The sequence below is a fragment of the Adiantum capillus-veneris genome, chromosome 16 (genome assembly GCF_014529385.1).
Source record: "Adiantum capillus-veneris isolate H3 chromosome 16, ASM1452938v2, whole genome shotgun sequence".
Classification (NCBI taxonomy): domain Eukaryota; kingdom Viridiplantae; phylum Streptophyta; class Polypodiopsida; order Polypodiales; family Pteridaceae; genus Adiantum; species Adiantum capillus-veneris.
Window position 1 is genome coordinate 123,272,568 of NC_140946.1, and position 10,767 is coordinate 123,283,334.

Here is a 10,767-nt window from a genome sequence, read left to right on the forward strand (position 1 = left end):
ATTAAATTGTATCTGGTCGAACTCATGCAAAAGCTTCTTGATGCCATAAAACCATTTCTTTAAGTTGTCCTTTTTAACTTTCCACAAACCAAGCAACTGATTCATGGCTTGTAATGCATTTCCTTTCACAACGACTCTCCTAAATCCAAACTCAACACACTGCTTCAATTCAAGGAAAAGAGTGAGGTACTCAACCTCATTGTTGCTTTTAGCTTCATCAAGATCGTAAGCCCTAGAAAAAATTACACCACCCCTTGGGTTCTTAATGATTACTCCACCGCTTTCTTTTTGAAGAACCTTCTTATATATGCGCCATCAAACATCATCATATATGCATTGTAATATCCATCTCCTCTTCCTAATCATTTTTGTCGACTCTTAGGTATGATGGAGGCTCCCCTCCCTTGTGTACCACTATGTCCATTAGGTGAGCTTTAACAAATTGATTAACTTTGAACTCAAAGTCATGCTCTTGGAGCTCCATAGTCCACTTTAATATGCATTTTCTCGGCTTCAAATGTTGTACTAATTCCTAGAAATGGTTTGATGTGGTGAGCACATAAATGTTCTATAATAGTAGAAATGTCTTGAACCTACGACAAGCAAGAACCAATGGAAATATCCACTATTCTATTTATGTGTAACAGAACTCACTTACATTCTTCATCTTTCTCTCAAAATAGATTGGCTTTAAGTTTGTACCCTGCTTCTGTAAGAGGGCCCGACCAAAATGATACTGATTACATACTAATAGATACATAGAAAATTGGTAGTTTTTTGTAGGCAAAATATCCCCAAGGAGTAATGAAGGTAGCCTTCAGTCGATCTAGAATTTCTATCAAGATTTGAAAGTAGCTAAAAAATCCATCCACGATTGAGTAGCATTCATGACCTACAACTTGATTAAGGATTTATTCTTGAAAGGGTAGTGGTCCTTTTTGTGGTAGTGTTCAAAGGTTTGAAATTGACACATATCCTAAATATTTCCTTCTTCTTGGGCACAATAGCCACTTGAGTGATACAATCAGACTCCTCCACTTGAAATAAGAAATATGCTTCCGAAATCTTTGTCACCTCTTCACAAATACCTCTCTCATGAATGCACCCCAGTCTCCTAAGCTTTTTATCCTTTGGCTAGGCACCTTCTTTTAGGTCAATTCTATGATCTATCCCTTTTTATCCTTGCAATTCTTTATATTCAATGGAAAATAGCTTTGGAAACTCCACAAACATGTCTTCATACTCTTCTTTCTCTTTCTCCATCAAGTATTCTTCTAACCTGCATCTTACGTTCACTTTGGTACGCTCTATGATTGCTTTTGGATCCTCTTTCTCCTCCTTGACCTCCACAACAACTATTTAGTTTTGCCTTTGATCAACATAGCCTAGAAGTCAAAGGAGAAGGATGCCCTTATAATCCATTTGGTGGCTAACTTATTAGAAAGGTGTTGTAGATTGAGAATACCCAATCCTCCTTGCTCTTTGGGACAACAATAATAGGTCTGCCAAGATACTTTGGGAATTTTGACCTCCTCTAATTCACCCCAAAGAAATCTTCTTGCCAAGGTGAAAAACTTGTTTAGTTGGTACTAGGAAGGAGACCATCAAGATACGAAGAAAACCAAAGTAGATAGTAAGTAATGATTCCTCTAGAAGATAAGTTGGGTTGATGGTTCTGCCAGGAAAGAATATTCTTTCTAAATATTTACAATTCTACACTCTCTTCTGATGGTATAGACTAAACATCACCATCATATGAGGTAGTTTTTGTTGAATCCACATCTTGCACCTCCACTAAAGGCTATATATGGATCTCATGCACCTTCATGTTGTAGACTAGGGTCCTTCCTTTATCTTTGTCAGGGATGGTGATCAAACCCGTGCTCCAACTTGTTTAGCACCAAGGCTTATAGGTCAGAACCTCCCTAGAATGATCCGGTAAGCATTCTCACCTGCTTGCATCACCTAGCAATCAACCAAGAGATCAATCCCCAAGACTTTTATCTTCATAGCGTCAGCTATCGAAGGCACCTTGATTTTCTGTGGTTGGCCATCCTCATATGGATCAAACCATTCACTGACAGTTTGATGCCTACCTCCAACATGATAGCCTTGATCACGGCACACAGTTGGGCACCACCATCTACCACCATCCACATATGCTTGCATTTCCATCTTCTTTCTCAGCATAGCCTCAACTATTGGCACCATATTTGTAGAGTGATTTACCCTCAATGATGACACCAAATTGACCAAAAGATGTATTAGCCTTTTGATTTTTTATATCATCAAAAATATTATAGTCTTCAACATCTTGGCCAAGAGGATAGTCCTTTAAACCTATTTTACTTTGTCGCTACCACTTGCTACTATCTAGTTGATCTTCAACTTTATCTTTCTATTTCCTATTCTTCTTTTGTCTCTCTTATCATGCATGGATCTCTTATTGGCCAAGACATACACATCCTATTGCTCAAGGGTAATGATGTTGATATACCTATCTTCTCCATTTGTAGGCAACAATTGAGGGGGTTGCTACTATGGTGGTGCTTCTAGTGCCCACTCTTGATGATTTTCTTCCCCTCTTCCTCGTTCGGATCCATATAAGGAATACATCCCTCCTCGCTCTTTTGGTAGTTCAGGACAATCAGGGTTATACTGACCCTCTTCACCACAATTGTAGCATCTTCCATACAGCTTTCGTCCCATGCCTCTTCTAGTTGTCCATGCTTCTCTTTGATTTCTATTCATTATGTTTATCCTCAACTCTTTCATTTGACTATCAAGATCATTAAAATCCCTGGCTGTAACGAGATTTGGACCTTGAACCACTCACTCCACTCTATCAACCGTCACCATAGGAACCATTGGTTGCAACATATTGAGACATTCGTGAGTGAAATAGGATATAGTTATCCTTCCAATCATCATATAAATGAGTATATGAGAGCCTCTTATATAGGCATAGACTAGAGCTTCTTGCTTGCATCGTATATGATGTGTAAGAGGGTTCAAGAATCAGCCCAAAAGAGAATAAACAAGGGGAGAACCCGTATGCACGTTCTAAGGGGCTGTTTTGACCTCCTTTTTGGCTTCATATGCATTAATAAAGATGCTACAAAGGTCCATGGGTCATATACACATGCATGGGCATCATTTGGGATGTATACATGGTCATAGAGAGCTAGGAAAAGGCTCCATAAGCTAGGATAAGCTAGGCTTACCCCAACATACGTCGAGTGCTTGTCGTAAAATGCTATGAGGATGATGCCGAGTGCTTGCTCATCCTTCCTTTGGAATTGTGAAGCGCTAGCCCCAGTGTACATGGTTTCCCCGTCACTCATTGGTTTCACTAGATGCCATACTTGGCCTTTTGTCATCAGGTAGCCCTTGAGTTTCACTTGCCAAGTGTGGAACCCCGTGCCATTGAACTTACTTAAGTTGTCTTCCCCATAGTACAAGTGAGTGTGTGAGAGAGCGTCTTGCCAAGGGACTCCCTTGGTAGTGCCTACTCTCTTTACAATCTCTTCAATAGTCACATACACATCAAATTTATGAAGGCTTGGCCGAGAGTGGAGTCACTAGTCCTCCCTTTCGAGAAGCACCCCTTCACCTTGGCTGGAGCCTTGGAGGTCTTCGTGGGAAGAAGGCTTTCAAAATGGAGAAAATTTTGAGCTTTGCTTGAAATACTTGGAGTGCTGATGGTTGTTGAGGTTTAATTGCCTTTGCTTCAATGGAATCTCCAAGGCTTTAAGGCTTTGTTCCATTGTAGAATGGTCTAATTCATGAGGATTGGGTTCTGCAAGCAGTGGGAAAAACCCCTTAAATGTTTGAGCCCAAGCAAAAGAGCAATTACACGCAAGAAGTGCTTCTTGGGAGGAGTCGATAGCTTGCCAAATGAGACTGGTCGGTGAGTGAACTAACATGTGCCCGATAGTTGGCAATCGGCTTGGGACTGGTGAGTGGCAACCAGCGGCATGTGATTGGAGCCTTAACAAATGATCTGATGGTCCGTCCATACCCAACCTAATTATGAATTTCAATAGAGGGACTACTTAATGTCTATGAGGCTTGCCACACAACCAAAAAATGGACTATGCACACATTGAACATATGACCCACAATGAGAGCACACTATTTTTGGTGCCTTATACCACTTAGCCACAGGCCTTTCCATGTGAAAATCCCTAGAATGTAATGTTATAAACTCTATTTAGCAGTAATGTACACACCTAAGAATAGCAAAGCACTTATCAAAAATTAATATTGCTTAGAATATGAGCTTGATGATGCATCAAGAAGCATTTGCAAATGACTATCACATGGCATATTTGAAGAATTGAGATGGGATTCCCAATGCGAATCAATTGCTAAACAAAAAAAGGCTTTATAAGAGAGAAATAATGCCCTACTTACTCATACTAATCCAAATCATGTTACCAAGAAGGGTAGTGGCCAATTGGTCCTTCCAACGACTTGCCCAAATTTGACTAGGAGCTTTATTAGAGGAGGGGGGAAAATTTACTAGCAATCCAAGTGTGTGTGTGCACACTAAATCTATCATTATGATTATTGGTTTATAGAGTTATTTAATGATATCATCATTAAATATATCATACATCATTATATAGAGTTATTTAATGATATCATCATACTTTTTCATTATGATTAAAAATCGCTCGTATTGAATGTTTTTCATTGAGCTGATTATTACTCCATGGAGTTGTTCCATGATATCATAATGATTAGAACTTATTCGTATTGATCATTCCTCAATAAGATGATTAATCTTTTATAGAGATGTTGCATGATTTTATGATAAGTTTTCATGATTAGAAGTGATTCTTATTGATCACTCATTACTGAGATAGTTGTTTCATGATGTCGTGATGCATTTTCATGGTGATTACAAATTATTCGTATCGATCATTTATCTTTGAAATGATTTTTCTTTCATGGACTTATTTCATGATGTCACGATGCATTCTTTTTTATGATTAAAGTCATTCGTACTACTGATCAATAATTACTAAGATAGCTATTCATCTCCAGAGTTTCTCTATGATGTCATGATGTGTTTTCATGATCATTTGTTATTGAGATAGTTATTATTTCATGGAAACATAATGTGTTTTCATATGATGATTATAAGTGTTTCCTATAGATTGTTTGTAGTGAGATGGTTATTACTCCATGAAGTTGTTCCACAATATAATGATACATTTCCATGATGATTACAAATCGTTTGTACTGATCGTTTTTTATTGAGATGGTTTTTTTTCTACTGGTTGAGAGGGTTTTTTGCTAGATAGCATTGTTTTAATACAATGATATTGTTCTATGATGATTCATTATAATTGAAATAGTAATGATTTCTTATAATTTAAAAGAGAGTTTGTATATCCTATAGCAACAAATATTCCTTAATGTTTATCTTATAGGTGGCCATGGTTATTGTGCACAGCAAGGGATCAAGCTCTCCCTCTCGAATATGGATAGACTCCTCCACCTTGGTGATGTTTCTTGCCTTGAACTCTATCACATCCAAGATGGGGGGGAGTTCTTTCAAGTAAGTGGAGATATAAGTGTTGTCATGGGTCTCTTGATCAAATATTTGAGAGCTCTACATTAGCGGTGGTGTTTCACTATACTAGAAACTCTGCATAATAATGTAAATGGGTACTTGATTGATTGGTTGAGGGAAAGCTTAGTTTTGTAAAAGGAGGTCATGTATGGACCCTAGCTGCTTTTGTGGGAGGGATGCATACTTTACATGGAGAATGTGGAGCCGCTCTATAATTAGCTGCAACGTTCACATCAATTTCACTACAAATTGGTTAACTCTTCATGTAGAGTGAGAAGCAGGGTTAGTTATAGAATCAGAATCAGAAAGCGTGATTTAATTAATACCAGCGAGCCCTAGCGATCTGCAGCAGATATTTACTAGGGCTTAATTCTTAATAAGTAAGCCAATATGGCCCGCTATGATGTGCACGCAGCTGTTGCGCTGCTGCTTGTGGCTTCGAAATTTGCCGCGCTACTGCAACGCCGGGCAGTGCTGCAGCCAGTTTGGTTATTGCGGCTGTGGTAGCGCATACTGCGGCTCTGGCTGCCAAAGCAGCTACAGGCGTTGCAATAGGGCCGCTGCAAAAGCCGCCACCTTCAACACCACTGCAGAGTCCTCCACCAACGCTACCTCCTTCACTACCTCCACTGGCGGCGGCGCCTAGCTACTTTCCTTCAGTTCCATCTGCAAGTCTATCGCTTGCTTGCCTAATTTCACCATGCATTTTAACTACCTTATAATCGTATGGGGATCATTTTAACCACCTTATACGATTAGTAAATGTATCATTGTAATCATCCGTTTTATTAGCATGCCTTGTAAGTTGTATCCACTCTACCATGTTCAATATTGCCAGCATGCATTAATGCAATTATGCAGTTTGTGTTATAATTATACTTAGTTCTTAATTGCAAAGTCTGACACGTGCCACTCTAATATGTCTCCCAAAAGTATAATGAGTGTGCTCATGGGATTTGGTTAAGTTTAGGTGTGCAAACTCGAGAGTTTTGGACCACTAGTGATTCAAACCAGTTGCTAGACGTGCGGGCTAGTCTATCCCGGTTTCTGTCAAAAAAAAAAAAAAGGATACATGGATCACGATCCAAGTGGCTTACAAATTGACAGAAATACAAAGGGGAAAATACATGATCACACATACACATCGCACACTCTAAACAACCACACACAAGGACACCCATGCTAGCTACATGCAAGTTAAGAGTAATTTGCATTTTGAGAGACCAATGAAAAACATCTAGAGATTCTCGGCCCCACCCATGTTGCTAAGCATACTCTTCAATAAGTATCGTCCAAGATGCAACATCCCAAATCAAAGGTTTCCAGGGATGCAATATTCGAGTGATTTGTAGCTTTACCTCCATAAGGCATAATTGACTTTGAATCGCTTGATAAGTCTATTTGCCCAAGTCAATTATTTCCATAACGCCTCTCATCACCGTAATAATTTTGTGCTTTCAAAACTACACTATATTTTAAATACATTATGACTGAAGCATGAGCCTTGGATTAAAGATGTCATCATAAAATTATCACATTTTTGTTTTTCTTTTGTCGTTCAAAGCTACGTTTCGACTAGTTTTACACGATTGGGTCCACTCACCCACACCCACATGTCTTAAGGCTTGAACCATAGTGGGTGCACTTAAAGCCCTCACATGTCTCTCTTCTTCTCTCTCTCTCTCTCTCTCTCTCTCTCTCTCTCTGCTCCAACCTGTACACCTATCTCCTCTCTCCACATGCCACCTTTGTTCCTTTTTCTCTTAAAGCCATAAGGGAATCCAATGAGATTCCCCTTAATAACCACCTCAAAAAAAGACTGGCATGACTTCCTTCTGACTTCATATAATTATCACGTTAAGTTATGTCAACCTCATGCATGATGTTCCATGTAGTCTCCCTACCTTGTATACATCGCTTGCACTCCAAAAGGTCATGGCTCAAAGAGGAAGCTCATTAAAAAACATAAGTTCAAAGTACACTAGTTGCAACATACATGTTGACCAAAGTTCCCATGACATTGTGCTCTCCAAGAGACTTTAACCAAAAATCTTATCATAATTTGGTTTGCTTATGTCAATGTCTTGTATATCCCCGCTGCGTTCAACATGCAAGCATAGGTGATTGCATTTAGAGAAAAATCTTTGTGTGTGTGAAAGAGATATTATTTTATCACCTTATGAATAGCATGTAAGTAAGGAGATTTTTTTAGAACAAGCTTTGAATGCATGTTTTATGGATAAATGCTTAGAGGTAAACATTGGGGGGTGCATCTTGAAGGTATGTAGGTGTACCAAATTCACTCGATAGGAGTGTATGTTATAGTTCATATCACTTTCATATTTACACTTACACGAGGCGCAATTTTATTCAAATTTTTGAAAAGTCATAAAGAAAGAGGGGTAGTATTATTTCAATCGAAAAATATGTAAAGACATTTTTTTTACTAAGCTATAATCACACATGATATAGAGGATTTTGAAAGGTGCACCCTTGGGATCTTAAACCCCACAAGAGAAAATCCTTCACTCCACATTTGTTGGAAAGAACCTTGTATATCCTGCACTAGCCCCATTGAATATATCACTTGCATTCCAACTTAACAAATCACAAACTGAATAGAAAACTCATGAGGCATTTTAGTTCTCATATGTGAGAATTTTTTCCCCCATATTAAGTGTGACCAAAACTTGATCATAAATGTGTTTGTAGCCAAGGTTAACTTTTAGCATGTCACATGCCTTCAAGTTGCAATCATATATTGTTGCATCTAGAATAGATCTAGAAAGAATTCCTCACTTTGTTTTCATTCAAAGAGAATGGATAGCAAATTGAATATGAAACTCCATGAAACATCGCATTTCTCATACATGTCAATATGTTTCCCATGAGTGACTAACAATCTGTTCATTAATGTGCTTGTAGACAAGGGTAACTTCTAGCATAAGGCCACAGTCCTTCAAGTTGCAAGCATGGATGATTGCATCTAGAAGAGATGTAGAAAGAAATACTCACTTCTCTTTCAATCAAAAGAGGTGTTTGCTTCCTAGCCTAATTGCCTTTGTTAGACATGTCCTACAATCACTACATGCTAAGACACTACATACGAGATAGGAAGCTAAAAAAAGCTTCTTGTACTTTAAAGAGTTTATTAGATTTGAGATAGATCTCCTATAACATTTTTTATCTAGGGAAAATTCTTACATGTAATGTCTCCTATGTTCATATGCAAACATATGTTTAGCTACAAAAAAATGATTCACTTCCCCCGTACCTTCAAGTTGCAAGCATCCCACTTTCTATATCCAAAGAAAACAACCTAGAGGATGTTTTTGCTTGCCCAAGGTGGACATGCCTTGCAAAAATTGCAATGCAAGAGATAGACTTCCAAATGGCAAGCTCTTCATGAGCTTGATGCCCTTGGCACACATACTAACCAATGTGCTACCTACATCTCCTCAAGAAAGCTACTATCATAAGTACTAAGAATTATTCTTTTGCATAGAGTTTTAGTGAGATAAAAAACAAAAGGCTACTTTTGCCAATGTAGATTTAGAGCCATCCCTTACTAAAAGAACGCTCTAGATCACATATATTAGCAATTCTTCTTTAGAAAACAATTTTTAGTAAGATTAAAAAACAAAAGACTACTTGCAGGTATGTATTGAGAGTCTAACAGCTCTCACCACAAATAGCTCATGAAAAATTTATTCTCTTACTAATTCACTTGTGCCTACTTTGATCCACTCATGAGTTTTTAACAAATTAAATGGTGATTTTCAATCTACTCATAAAAGGCTAAGCATAGGCACCTTCATAATGCCTCTATAGTGTGCTAAACTAGCGAAGGTAGATTATTGCGTCTTGTGCTTGAATACAAGCTAAAAGATATATCAAAGGAAAATCAAATAGGATGCATATAGGGTTGAGACTCTACTTGCACGTTGGAAGTTTGTAAGCAATATATATTGCAGGGCCTTGAATGAACCCCAAGTGGTGGGATCCACGGTTGTCAAATGAGCATAAATTTCATGACGCTTGTGATCCATCCACGTGTTGGAAATAGGGTTGCAGGAAAACATACACACCTTGGAAAGGATGAAGAAGCTCAAGGCCCACATAAGAAAGTGTTGAGCTTATATGTGAAGCTACTCAATATATGGCTTCTCTATATATGGCACCCAGGTCCCCTCTATATATACATCATCTCATGTGTGTATTCTACACACTTTGGGGTTCTACTTCTGTGCTCTCTCCTTCTCTCTCAACATGGTATCAGAGCAGTACGTTTTTGTTTTAGATTTTTCTCCTGATAAAAATCGATTTTGCAGAAACTACCCACTATAGGGATCGGAATCGATGTGGTCTACAACTTTGCAGGAGGAAGTTTTTTCAAATTCTGCACCGATTTTGAGTTATCGTTCACGAATTGCGTACATACCTAAAAAGCAACTTCCGCTTTTTGTTTTTGATTTTTCTACTAATTCGAAATGATTTTGCAAAAACTACTCGCCCAAGGAGACCGAAATCGATGTGTTCTACAACTTTGCAAAAGGAAGTGTTTTCAAATTCTGCACCAATTTTGAGTTATCGTTCGCGGACTGCATACATACTTGAAAAGCAACTTTTGCTTTTTGTTTTTGATTTTTTTGCTAATTGAAAACGATTTTGCAGAAACTACCCGCCATGGAGACCGGAATGGATGTGGTCTACAACTTTGCAGAAGAAAGTGTTTTCAAATTCTGCACCGATTTTGAGTTATCGTTCGCGGACTGCGTACATACCTAAAAAGCAACTTCCGCTTTTTGTTTTTGATTTTTCTGCTAATTCGAAACGATTTTGCAGAAACTACCCTCTTGAGAGACGGGAATCGATGTGGTCTACAACTTTGCAGAAGAAAGTGTTTTCAAATTCTGCACCGATTTTGAGTTATCGTTCGCGGACTACAAACTACCCACGAAAAAGACCGGAATCGATGTGGTCTACAACTTTGCAGAAGAAAGTGTTTTCAAATTCTGCACCGATATTGGGTTATCGTCTCGGACTGCGAATATGTTTGAAAATCAAAATTTTACTTTTTGCTTTTGATTTTTCTTATAATTGAAAACTTCTCAATTATATTTTTCTTCATCAATCATATATTTGTTACTGACGTAACTTTGCTGCAGAAGCCAGTTACACAT

At 38.2% G+C, this 10,767-nt stretch overlaps 1 pseudogene; it reads left to right on the plus strand.

Moving 5' to 3' along the window:
- The first annotated feature begins 5,898 nt into the window (after nt 1-5,898).
- On the plus strand, nt 5,899-6,482 carry LOC147439792 (uncharacterized; annotated as a pseudogene).
- Nucleotides 6,483-10,767: the final 4,285 nt, after the last annotated feature.